The 13,427-nt window shown below is 42.5% G+C and overlaps 1 protein-coding gene across 1 annotated transcript in view; it reads right to left on the reverse strand.

The window, feature by feature from the left end:
• Positions 1 to 13,427, reverse strand: part of LOC139368797 (IQ motif and SEC7 domain-containing protein 1-like) — a 242,159-nt gene that overhangs the window by 175,473 nt on the left and 53,259 nt on the right. The gene's annotated exons all lie outside the window — the stretch shown is intronic.

The raw sequence follows: 13,427 nt of genomic DNA on the forward strand, positions 1-13,427 counted from the left end.
CCAGTCTAGCCAGGGCCACCTTTCCGCTTTCATGCACAACCTGATGGCACATTCTATCCATACATACGGTTGAAGTCAGAAGTTTACATACACTAAGGTTGGAGTCATTAAGACTCGTTTTTCAACCACTACACAAGTTCCAGTGGGTCAGAAGTTTACATACTGTGTTGACTGTGCCTTTAAACAGCTTGGAAAATTCCAGAAAATTATGTCATGGCTTTAGAAGCTACTGATAGGCTAATTGACATCGTTTGAGTCAATTGGAGGTGTACCTGTGGATGTATTTCAAGGCCTACCTTCAAAATCAGTGCCTCTTTGCTTGACATCACGGGGAAATCAAAAGAAATCAGCCAAGAAGTCAGAATCTTTTTTGTAGATCTCCACAAGTCTGGTTCATCCTTGGGAGCCTGAAGGTACCACATTCATCTGTACAAACAATAGTACGCAAGTATAAACATCATGGATCCACGCAGCCGTCATACTGCTCAGGAAGGAGACGCGTTCTGTCTCCTAGAGATGAACGTACTTTGGTGCGACAAGTGCAAATCAATCTCAGAACAACAGCAAAGGACCTTGTGAAGATGCTGGAGGAAACAGTTACAAAAATATCTATGTCCACAGTAAAACAAGTCCTATGTCGACATAACCTGAAAGGCCGCTCAGCATGGAAGAAGCCACTGCTCCAAAACCACCATAAAAAAGCCATACTACGGTTTGCAACTGCACATGGGGACAAAGATTGTACTTTTTTGAGAAATGTCCTCTGGTCTGATGAAACAAAAATAGAACTGTTTGGCCATAATGACCATCGTTATGTTTGGAGGAAAAAGGGGGAGGCTTGCAAGCCGAAGAACATCATCCCAACAGTGAAGCATGGGGGTGGCAGCATCATGTTGTGGGGGTGCTTTGCTACAGGAGGGACTGGTGCACTTTACAAAATAGATGGCATCATGAGGGGGAAAAGTATGTGGATATATTGAAGCAACATCTCAAGACATCAGTCAGGAAGGTAAAGCTTGGTCACAAATGGGTCTTCCAAATGGACAATGACCCCAAGCATACTTCCAAAGTTGTGTCAAAATTAAAGACAACAAAGTCAAGGTATTGGAGTGGCCATCACAAAGCCCTGGACCTCAATCCCATAGAACATTTGTGGGCAGAACTGGAAAATTCTGTGTGATCAAGGAGGCCACAAACTTGACTCAGTTACACCAGCTCTGTCAGGAGGAATGGGCCAAAATTCACCCAACATATTGTGGGAAGCTTGTGGAAGGCTACCCGAAACGTTTGACCCAAGTTAAACAATTTCAAGGCAATGCTACCAAATACTAATGGAGTGTATGTAAACTTCTGACCCACTGGGAATGTGATGAAAGAAATAAAAGCTTAAATAAATCATTCTCTCTACTATTATTCTTACATTTCACATTCTTAAAATAAAGTGGTGATCCTAGGATTAAATGTCAGAATTTGTGAAGAACTGAGTTTAAAGGTATTTGGCTAAGGTGTACGTAAACTTCAGACTTCAACTGTATATGTTTAACATGTTACTCTACTATAGCTCTGTGATACAGTATAGTTATAGCCTTATTTGGAGTTCCAAAATTAGAAATGAAATGTAATTTTTTTTATTTTGTTGTTTAAGATATTAAATATCATACCCAGCACATTTCCTTAGCACACATTTTGAATGTTAGATTTCAATGTGTTACACAGAAAAGCATTAATCAAACTCAATAGAATTTAGTTTGATTTATTTTTGTACGATTAACCAAAATTAAAATCTATCTTTTGTCCGGGAAAATCTACAGTTTGATCTGGCGTCTAAGATATCATACATAACATATACTGTGAGAGTTAAAAAAGACACTTAGTTTTTTCCCACATTTGTCTTCTTCCCACATCCTAAAAAGAGTATTGAGCAGCATTATGGTTTTCATTATTCAGATGGTTTCCTGAGCATTATGATCTATCAACAGCTACACCATGGAATCACAATACCTCAAAATTAATAATTGAGTAGAACAACAATATTTAGCGTAGCACACACATATTATTAATTCCGTAGGAGGATATTGTCAAATTAGTGAATTAATCATTGATATGACATTGGTGAGATCTTGCATGTTTAGATCATATGCAGTAGAGTGGAGCCATATGAACAAAATGTTCAGCAGGTATCTGGATACATTCATCATTCAGCACTACGAATGAAATACAACGCTAGAGTTCAGAGGTCACCTCCCAGAATCCACCTGAACCTGTCTTACAAAAGCACAACAGCTTATTGAAGGTTCTGTCTATGGCTCCGGCTACCACATAAATCACCGGTGTGGCATGATGTAAAAAAAAAATTCAGTCCTACTCTAGACTGAAGAAGAAGGAGAGAGTAGACATGAAGCAATTAAAATGAAAGAACACAAAATAAATGTGCATGTAGACAGAAGGTCAGGTTCTTTGTGGTGTTTCTACACAGTATCAGACAGTCTTTGTATGTTTGTTTTCTGCGCTGAAATCCATTTAGTCAACGACTCCTCCTCCTGATCTCATCATGGCAATTTCTATCTTTCTTTACCATCATAAACCTGATGTAGTTTTGCCCAGCAGCACTTCTCACTCATCTATAGAAGAGCTTCCATGATCCCCGTGGCACTTCTGGCCCGCTGACCCTGGAGTCGAGACCATCCCCTCTTCAGTTCACCCCAGTCTGCCATCAGTCTCTCAGAGGTCATGACCTCCATTAAGCACGGATCCATTTACATGTGACTGAACATCTGGCCTGAATGGTGAATGGCGGCTATCCACCGTCACAGAGCTCTGATCCCATCTCTGTCAGACACACAGAGCAGCAGGACATGCCATCTGACATCTCTGTCAGACACACAGAGCAGCAGGACATGCCATCTGACATCTCTGTCAGACACACAGAGCAGCAGGACATGCCATCTGACATCTCTGTCAGACACACAGAGCAGCAGGACATGCCATCTGACATCTATACTGAAAGCAATTTGATCAATCATTTGGCCTCGGTGTCTTTGCTAAGCTTCCATGGAGAATAGCCAGACTGGCAGGTAGGACGTGTGAAGTTATATTCAGTATAATCTCTTTTCAAATTCACAGCTTTGTGAGAAAAGTAATTACAGTATGAATATAGGTGAGGAATTACAGTCACATCGTATTCTGGCACTATCACAGAGTATAATCAGTTCATGTCTTGCTTAAAAACACCTTCACAGAAAAGCCCAGAACGCACAAAATGTCTCATTCCTGCACATAAGCCATGACTAATATCAGTTGCTTATTGAATCAATGGCTGATGCTATTTACAACTTTTTGTTGGCTAAATTAATGATTCATTTGATCTCTCTCGCTGTCTGGCTCTCATATACTTCATTTAAAAAAATGTATTTTAAATCAGCAATGGGTGTTACAAAAGTCCACTGTTAAATTGTAGGAGAGCTTTTCTACAAGCCAGCACCGCAGGCTGAGGCAACTTAATGGCGAATCATCATAAATAACTTCTGCGTTCTGCTTGACCACCATGTCTGAACTCACAAGGAGCATAACTATCCATCTGTCTCAAAGACAAACCTCTTCCTCCGTGAGCTGTTATCAAAGTTCACCATCATGCTCCATGGCAACGACCTCTACACTCATGAGTGGTAAGAGGTCAACCTTGTTTGATCCCAGAGGAGTGCTACCGGCAAAACATTTCAAACGTTTCCCTGGATAATGCCTCTCTTCTAATGAATCCAGAGGTGAGGTACAGTGAAAGCAGTGGACAACTCTCCTCACCAGGGACCATAGTGAGTCTGTAAGCAGTGACAGCTCCTGACATTGTACTGTGACTGAGCAAGGTGCAAGCTTGAAGGTTAAACTGTTCTGTCTCACTGTGGTCAACTTGTCACAGACATTTCCTGCCCCCCCAGTTGATATAGAGCTTCAATTTGCAATATTATCCCAGTATTGTCTAATAGCTACCCACATAATAATGTATAAATAATTGACTTCTACATGGCCTAACAGAAGTTTATTCAGGTGTGAAGTATTTAACAATAATCTGAAAAGGTGCAATTTCATATAATTGCACCTTCACTCCATTACCATCATCACATCATAATGCTACACAATGTAGATGCTACAATGCTTTAGCTACAGGTAGGCTACACTACCTTGACACAACAATGCTTTCCTGTTCTCCTGTATGACTGGCAGTGGTTTATTCAGCAACTACTGGTGTTTTAACACACAATGTGAAGGCTTTGACCTGAACATGAGGGATCAGAGCAGTGCTTTGTTCTCTCTCTGTCTTCTTCACTGTAATAACAGGGAGGTTTTTATAATGCCTCTCTTTCTGTCTCAATACCTCCCTGCTGAGAATAACAGGGGAATGAAAAGCCACTGATCCTGCAAGGCCTGTTGTTGCAAAATGCCTCCGTTGAGCCGCTACAGGCAGGCAAACAGGCAGGCAGGTATCACCACACTGTCACTCCACTTTGGTCCCACAATATTCCTCTCAACGTCATTAGATGAACCTTGTTCAGGAACACACACAGAGCGACAATTATGGCTTCTCAGACTGGAAACTATATGGATGCTGTATGATCAAATGGTTTCATATAACAATGACAATTGGATTGAATCTAGAGATGGTACAGAGTTAATCATTACTATACATTTATCTGTAGTTCCTAGGTTATCCTCATTCATAGGGTAATGTTATTCTCATTTTGTGAAACATACTCAAAAATACTTCCTAGACTGTTTATACTGTATACCGGGGTATTTTGAAATACTGACAGTATGATTTTCGATATAGCAGGGGTTGCGTGCTACACCACTGCTTACAACTAACTAACTATAAGTTAAATATAACTAGAAGAAATCTAAGATGTGTCAAATAAATGATATCAAAGCTCAGGGCTCCAGCTATGCATTTGGTTGGCTAACTTGCTAGCTAAGTGACTAGATGTCAAGATCAAGCTTCTTGGTTACAGCAGAGACATTCAATCCCTCCTGGATCAAGATCCCTGGGGCCTCATTTATAACCATTGTAAATTTAACACCAAATACAAAAAATATTGAGATTTATAAACTTGGCACAAGCCAAACATACACATATTACCTATAAGTCAGACCTGTCGTAAAAAAAAAAAGGAGCATAAAAACTTGAAATACGCCCCTAATTCACCGTTAAAGGTAAATGTAACTCCTCTATTTGCTGTATACTTTGGAAGTATTGGAATTAAGCCAAGACAGTATCGAAAGGAAATAGCAGTGGCAAACTTGATCAAATGTCTTGAAGGTGTTGGAATTAAGCCAAGACAGTATCTAAAGTAAATAGCAGTGGCAAACTTGATCAAATGTCTTGAAGGTGTTGGAATTAAGCCAAGACAGTATCTAAAGGAAATAGCAGTGGCAAACTTGATCAAATGTCTTGAAGGTGTTGGAATTAAGCCAAGACAGTATCTAAAGGACATAGCAGTGGCAAACTTGATCAAATGTCTTGAAGGTGTTGGAATTAAGCCAAGACAGTATCTAAAGGAAATAGCAGTGGCGAACTTGATCAAATGTCTTGAAGGTGTTGTCAGAATGTTTTCTTTTGCAGTGATATTTACAGCTTCTGACCGTTTCTGAAAGAATAAACTATTGCAAATTGTTGTGGACCTGTCAACAGATCTTTGAATGCAATAATGTTTCCCGAACCTAAATATGCTGCACTGCTCGCGAATTCTGAAACATTGTCTACACAAAAATATGAAAGAAAACTACAGTAGGCCTACTTACAGTGGTAGCATACACACTTCAATGCCACATTTCAACCTGTTAAGATCTGTGTTATAAACCGCGCTCCCTGTCGGATGCATAGAGCAAAACATTGAAATGATAATATCCTATCTAACAGGCCCAATTAAATGAGATGTACATGGTCATTTGTTGTATAGCTACTTCGGGAATATTAACTCATCATGGCCAGAAAAGGTGAGAAATGTATTCTGCAACAGTTATGATATACAGTATGTATTATGTTTATAAATTAAATATTGTCTACTTGAGAAATGTGACATTACAGTATTCAGACGTGGCCTACAAACGTCAATGTAATAGGTCAACCGTATGTTCTAAAACTGATCTTCGGATTAGATGGCATAGAGCAAAATACTTGAAATAGCTTATCTTTATTTACTACTGTGATGTGGATCCAATGAAATGAGAGATAGGACTGAGCCTCCCAAGTGGCGCAGTGGTCTAAGGCACTGCATCGCAGTGCTAGAGGCGTCACTACAGACCCGAGTTCGACCCATGAGGCAGAGCACAATTGGTCCAGCGTCATCCGGGTTAGGGGAGGGTTTGGCCGGCAAGGTTGTCCTTGTCCCATTGTTCTCTAGTGACTCCTTGTGGCTGGCATACACACTGACTTTGGTCGCCAGTAGTACAGTGTTTCCTCCGACACATTGGTGCAGCAGGCTTCCGGGCTAAGCAAGCAGTGTGTCAAGAAGCAGTGCGGCTTGGCGGGGTCTTGTTTCGGAGGAAGCACGGCTCTCCATCTCGCCTCTCCCGAGTCCGTACGGGAGTTGTAGCAACGGGACAAGACTATTCACCAATTGGATATCAAGGGGTGAAAAGTACGACAAGGAAAGGTGGGTATTTTATTCTGCAATAATCATGGAAATGAAATAAATATTAATAAGAAATATATGCCTATTTCAAATTATTTTTTATGCATAATCATGGAAATGAAATAAGAAAAAAAATGTTTAAAGGCAAATGTTTGTATACAAGATTTAGCTACCTGTTTTTTTGTTATGAATAGGAGTGTCATATATTCCCCGTTTGCACAAGGCTACTACTATTGCCTTCTTGCAATGCAATACTTCAACCACTAGAACCTGTGCGTACTCATGGTTTAAAGTAAGCCGTCTCCCGTCAAGTTCAGTTTTTATAAATGACAACTTTTGAGTGAAATCTGGCACACGCATGTTCTAGGGCATATTTTGTGTGTACGCAACAAATCTGTTGCCTAAGTAGTTTTGTACCCCCTGTGTACACATTCTGTAATACCTTATACCCCGGTATGGTACAGAAACGGTATGAAAATCTGGATAACGCCTAACACTAATACTTGCATACTTGCTGTGAAAAATGAGGAACTGTTATTAAATCATTTTTCATACTCGGAGGAATATTACTTTTATCCATTCCCAGCCCTCGTACTGTATTGAGTGTCTGTCTGACTGGGACCTATTGTTCCCGGCTAGTCAGGGCTTATTAATGAGTGCTGCTCTACACAGCATCAGAGAATAGGACAGCAGCATCGTATCATCATCACCCATTCAGTGGAGAACAATCCCAGCAAAACCAGGTCATTGAGGCTGTTCTGAGGCTGTTCACACCAGTAATCAGTCAGTCAGTCAGTCAGTCAGTCAGTCTCTCACTCTGCTGGCTCCTAATCACATTTGAATGAAGACATCCATTCTGATTACAGTGGAGCAGGCCAATTAACCACAGCCATGTTGTTATTCCTCTCTCATTAGCCATCGAGTGTGTATGAGTGTGAGTGTGTTTGTGTGTGCGACTGTGTGTGTACACTCCCCCGGCGCTGACAGGCCGGTCCCTCTACTCGTTCGCTCACTGTCGGCTACAGTTCCTCACCACAGCAAAGCAAAGCCAAATGCTCAGGAAGCACAGCTTATTTATAGCATCCTGTTCTAAATTCAATGGATTTTCCATTATTAATAATAATGAGCTAGCTAACTACATATGGAACACAGTAAATGTTAGACAGCCAGGCTCAGTTGAGGTCATGTTGGAGCTGCGCATTAACATGGGAGAGACATGTAAGCAATATGACTATGAGCCTAGTGAGTGTCTCAGGAGAGTGATACATCAGTGGCTGTGTTGTGGTTTTGAATTTGAACCACCAGGCTAATTTTGAGCTTTAGTATTGCATATGAAAAGGGAAAGACTGTAGTCCTGTGGCTGGTAGACTGGGGACAGTGAGGCGGTAGTCCTGTGGCTGGTAGACTGGGGACAGTGAGGCGGTAGTCCTGTGGCTGGTAGACTGGGGACAGTGAGGCGGTAGTCCTGTGGCTGGTAGACTGGGGACAGTGAGGCGGTAGTCCTGTGGCTGGTAGACTGGGGACAGTGAGGCGGTAGTCCTGTGGCTGGTAGACTGGGGACAGTGAGGCGGTAGTCCTGTGGCTGGTAGACTGGGGACAGTGAGGCGGTAGACTTGTGGCTGGTAGACTGGGGACAGTGAGGCGGTAGGCTTGTGGCTGGTAGACTGGGGACAGTGAGGCGGTAGTCCTGTGGCTGGTAGACTGGGGACAGTGAGGCGGTAGTCCTGTGGCTGGTAGACTGGGGACAGTGAGGCGGTAGTCCTGTGGCTGGTAGACTGGGGACAGTGAGGCGGTAGGCTTGTGGCTGGTAGACTGGGGACAGTGAGGCGGTAGTCCTGTGGCTGGTAGACTGGGGACAGTGAGGCGGTAGTCCTGTGGCTGGTAGACTGGGGACAGTGAGGCGGTAGTCCTGTGGCTGGTAGACTGGGGACAGTGAGGCGGTAGGCTTGTGGCTGGTAGACTGGGGACAGTGAGGCGGTAGGCTTGTGGCTGGTAGACTGGGGACAGTGAGGCGGTAGGCTTGTGGCTGGTAGACTGGGGACAGTGAGGCGGTAGGCTTGTGGCTGGTAGACTGGGGACAGTGAGGCGGTAGGCTTGTGGCTGGTAGACTGGGGACAGTGAGGCGGTAGTCCTGTGGCTGGTAGACTGGGGACAGTGAGGCGGTAGTCCTGTGGCTGGTAGACTGGGGACAGTGAGGCGGTAGTCCTGTGGCTGGTAGACTGGGGACAGTGAGGCGGTAGTCCTGTGGCTGGTAGACTGGGGACAGTGAGGCGGTAGGCTTGTGGCTGGTACTCTGGGGACTGTAGGCCTGTGGCTGGTAGTCTGTGGACTGTAGGCCTGTGGCTGGTAGTCTGGGGACTGTAGGCCTGTGGCTGGTAGTCTGGGGACTGTAGGCCTGTGGCTGGTAGTCTGGGGACTGTAGGACTGTGGCTTGTAGTCTGGGGACTGTAGGCCTGTGGCTGGTAGTCTGGGGACTGTAGGCCTGTGGCTGGTAGTCTGGGGACTGTAGGTCTGTGGCTGGTAGTCTGGGAACTGTAGGTCTGTGGCTGGCAGTCTGGGAACTGTAGGTCTGTGGCTGGCAGTCTGGGAACTGTAGGTCTGTAGCTGGCAGTCTGGGAACTGTATTAGTGCTGAATGCAGTGGTGCTTGTTGAAGCAATTTTACACAGCCGGACCCTGGTATTATGTTACTGATATAAAGACTAGAGACATAACGTCAGGTCCATTGTTATTGGCTCCCTTGATAAAGATGGGCAAAAAAGACATATAATTGTATGCTCCCCAAAAACTGAGAAATTATATTATACTGATACAACTGCTCAGAGAAAGATATTTTGTTTAGATTGTATCAAATGAAAGCGAAGTGTCTGTATTTTTTAAACAATTAAAGCATAAATACATTTTTCTACCATTTTCCATAGGAATTATGCAAAGGCTTTGATTTCTGGTGAAACAGATGGAAAAGGGGTCTTAGACAACACCTACCAGAAAAAGTCTTAAAAAGGGTGAACACAAATACATCAAAACACAAAAATGCTGAAGTAAAGGCCCATGACAACAAATATCAACACATATGTAGTTTTGGAAAAATGATTTGCCTTTTGTAAGTTCAACCTCAGGAAGTTTAAGGAAAACATCAACTCAAATTGCTCCTTCTGTAATGACCACCCAGAAACAGTGTTGCATCTTTTTTGGCATTGTATGCATGTAAGAAAACTGTGGCAAGACATCAGTAGGTTTATAATTGAACACATTTATGAAGATTTTACACTATTGTGGACGTTGGCTGCAGTGAAGGAGAGCCAGCAGGTTTGGTAGTGGATCGGTAGTGGATTGTATTGAGCACTGTATTGTCTTCAAAGCGAGCAAAGAAGTTGTTTAGTTTGTCTGGGAGCGAGACATCGTGGTCCGCGACGGGGCTGGTTTTCTTTTTGTAGTCCGTGATTGACCCTGCCACATACCTCTCGTGTCTGTGCCATTGAATTGCAACTCTACTTTGTTTCTATAATGACGCTTAGGTTGTTTGATTGTCTTGTGGAGGGAATAGCTACACTGTTTGTATTCGGTCATGTTTCCGGTCGGATTGCCCTGAAGCTGCCATCAGTCCACGGTTTCTGGTTGGGGAAGGTTTGAATAGTCGCTGTGGGTGCAACATCACCGATGCATTTGCTAATAAACTCGCTCACCGAATCAGCGTATTCATCAATGTTATTGTCCGACGCTATGCAGAACATATCCCAGTCCACGTGATCAAAGCAATCTTGAAGAGCGGAACCCGATTGGTCGGACCAGGGTTGAACAGACCTGAGCACGGGCGTTTCCTGTTTTAGTTTCTGTCTATAGGCTGGGAGCAACAAAATGGAGTTGTGGTCAGATTTGCTGAAAGGAGGGCGGGGGAGGGCTTTGTATGCCTCGCGGAAGTTAGAATAACAATGATCCAGGGTTTTGCCAGCCCGGTTCGCGCATTCGTTATGCTGATAAAATTTAGGGAGCCTTGTTTTCAGATTAGCCTTGTTAAAATCCCCAGCTACAATAAATGCACCCTCAGGATATGTGGTTTCCAGTTTACATTGTCCAATGAAGTTCTTTCAGGGCCGTTGATGTGTCTGCTTGGGGGGGATATACACGAATGTGATTATAATCGAAGAGAATTCTCTTGGTAGATAATGCGGTCGGCATTTGATTGTAAGGAATTCTAGGGCAGGTGAACAAAAGGACTCGAGTTCCTGTATGTTGTTATGATCACACCACGTCTCGTTAATCATAAGGCATACTACACCCCCGCCCTTCTTCTTACCAGAGAGATGTTTGTTTCTGTCGGCGCGATGCGTGAAGAAACCATGTGGCTGTACCGACTCTGATAACGTATCCTGAGTGAGCCATGTTTCCGTGAAACAAAGAACGTTACAATCTCTGATGTCTCTCTGAAAGGCAACCCTTGCTCGGATTTTGTCTACCTTGTTGTCAAGAGACTGGACATTGGCGAGTAGTATGCTCGGGAGCAGTGCGTGATGTTCCCGTCTCCGGAGCCTGACCAGAAGACCGCATCCGTCTGCCCCTTCTGCAGCGCCATTGTTTTGTGTCGCCGGCTGGGATACGATCCATTGTCCTGGGTGGTGGACCAAACAGAGGATCTGATCCATTGTCCTGGGTGGTGGACCAAACAGAGGATCTGATCCATTGTCCTGGGTGGTGGACCAAACAGAGGATCTGATCCATTGTCCTGGGTGGTGGACCAAACAGAGGATCTGATCCATTGTCCTGAGTGGTGGACCAAACAGAGGATCCGCTTTGGGAAAGTCATATTCCTGGTCATAATAGTTCCTCCCGGCTGTATGCAATAAAACGTAAGATTTCCTGGGGTAACAATGTAAGAAATAATACATAAAAAACAAAATACTTCATAGTTTCCTAGGAACGCGAAGCGAGGAGGCTAAAATGTACGCATTTTCCCTCTAAATTACTCAAAAAAGATTTTTTCTTTCACACACTCAGTCACAACACACAAAAGTGCATTGTGAGTGGAGTCAGCAGCAGGCGCTCAGCTCGTGCACAGGCAGCAGCAGGCCAGCAGCAATTTCAGAAAATTGCAAATCATTGTTGGCTGACTGTAGCAGCAGTAGCACGGGTTCGACGAGCCAAACCCAATGAATATAGTTGGTCACGAATGTTTGATCTTGAACAGAACTTACAACATCAATCAACATGTCTCAATCCAAATTGTACAGCCAGAAGTACAGAAAAGAGTGGGAGTCTGTACCTGAACAAATGTCAATTCATATTTTTTCCCGAGATGGCCAGTCACTTTGAGTAACGTTATTGTGTATTCTACGTAAGTTATCACGCAATGACATCACAACGTTATTTAAAGTTAAACATTGATGGTGTTATTACAGATGACCAAAAATGAATCGCTAAATACTGTTGCAATTTTTACAGAAAATTGTATAGCTCTACGTACTGTCAGGAATCCACAGATATGTTTTTTAACTCACTGAATAATGTTCACTCTATCAGTGAAAGAATCTAACAGTGTGATGAACCCATCAAAGTTGAAGAGATTAGAGTCTATCAAACATCTAAAGAACAATAAATCACCAGGTGTTGATGGAATTACATCAGAATTGTACTAATTATTTTATGAACAAGTAGCTCCCTTCCTATTTGAAGTCTTTTTAGAGAGTATTAAAAACAATGTTTTCCCTCCTACAATGAGTCAGGGGTAATAACACTGGTATCTAAGCCTAAAAAATAAGTGCTGCTCATCGATAACTGGCGTCCAATTTGTCTTCTTCATTATGACTATAAGATATTAGCCTTACTACTTGCAAAAATAATTAAAGAAGTCCTGGATGCAATCATTGATGAAACACAGTCTGGCTTCATGAGGAACAGACATATTTCTAACAATGTCAGACTAGTATTAGACATACTTGACTACTCAGACCTACTAACTGAGGATAGCTTCATATTATTTTTAGATTTTTATAAAGCATTTGACACAGTAGAGCATCAGTTTCTCTTCCACTCCCTTGAGAGACTTGGCTTTGGGGATTTTTTATGTAAGGCTATTAAGACTCTATGCAAATGGTAACAGCTCTATCAAATTGAAATATGGCACCTCACTTAGATTTGAGTTAAAGAGAGGAAATAGGCAAGGTTGTCCTATCTCTCCGTACCTGTTTTTATTAATCACCCAACTTCTTGCAAATGTGTTAAATAATAGTCCTGTACAAGGTATTTCCATAGCTGGTAAAGAAATTATTATAAGCCAGCTGGCTGACGATACTACACTTTTTCTGAAAGACGCTAATCAAATTCCCATATCGATCAATGTGATACAATCCTTTTCCAAAGTGTCTGGTCTATATCTTAACATTAATAAATGTGAACTCATAGCTGTCAAAGATTGTGTGACACCTTCATATTATGGTATTCCAGTAAAAGAAGAAATTACATATTTGGGCATAACCATTACAAAGGATCAGAAGTCTAGAGGCTTACTACATTTTAACCCTCTTATTTAAAAAAAACAGAAGAAACTAAATCAATGGCTACAGAGGGACTTATCTTTAAAAGGTAGTCCTAATAATCAAGGCTGAAGGTATCTCTAGAGTAACATATGGTGCTCTATCTTTATATCTTGACAGTAAAATAAGCAAGGAGATAAACCAGATGAGATTTTCTGGACTTTACTACTTTAAATAATACTTTTAAGATCAATTGGATAAAACAATTCCTAAGACGACCCACTTCTATTTGGAATTGTATTCCTCATCATGTCTTCTCTACTTTTGGTGGCCTT

Source organism: Oncorhynchus clarkii, chromosome 16 (genome assembly GCF_045791955.1).
Source record: "Oncorhynchus clarkii lewisi isolate Uvic-CL-2024 chromosome 16, UVic_Ocla_1.0, whole genome shotgun sequence".
Classification (NCBI taxonomy): domain Eukaryota; kingdom Metazoa; phylum Chordata; class Actinopteri; order Salmoniformes; family Salmonidae; genus Oncorhynchus; species Oncorhynchus clarkii.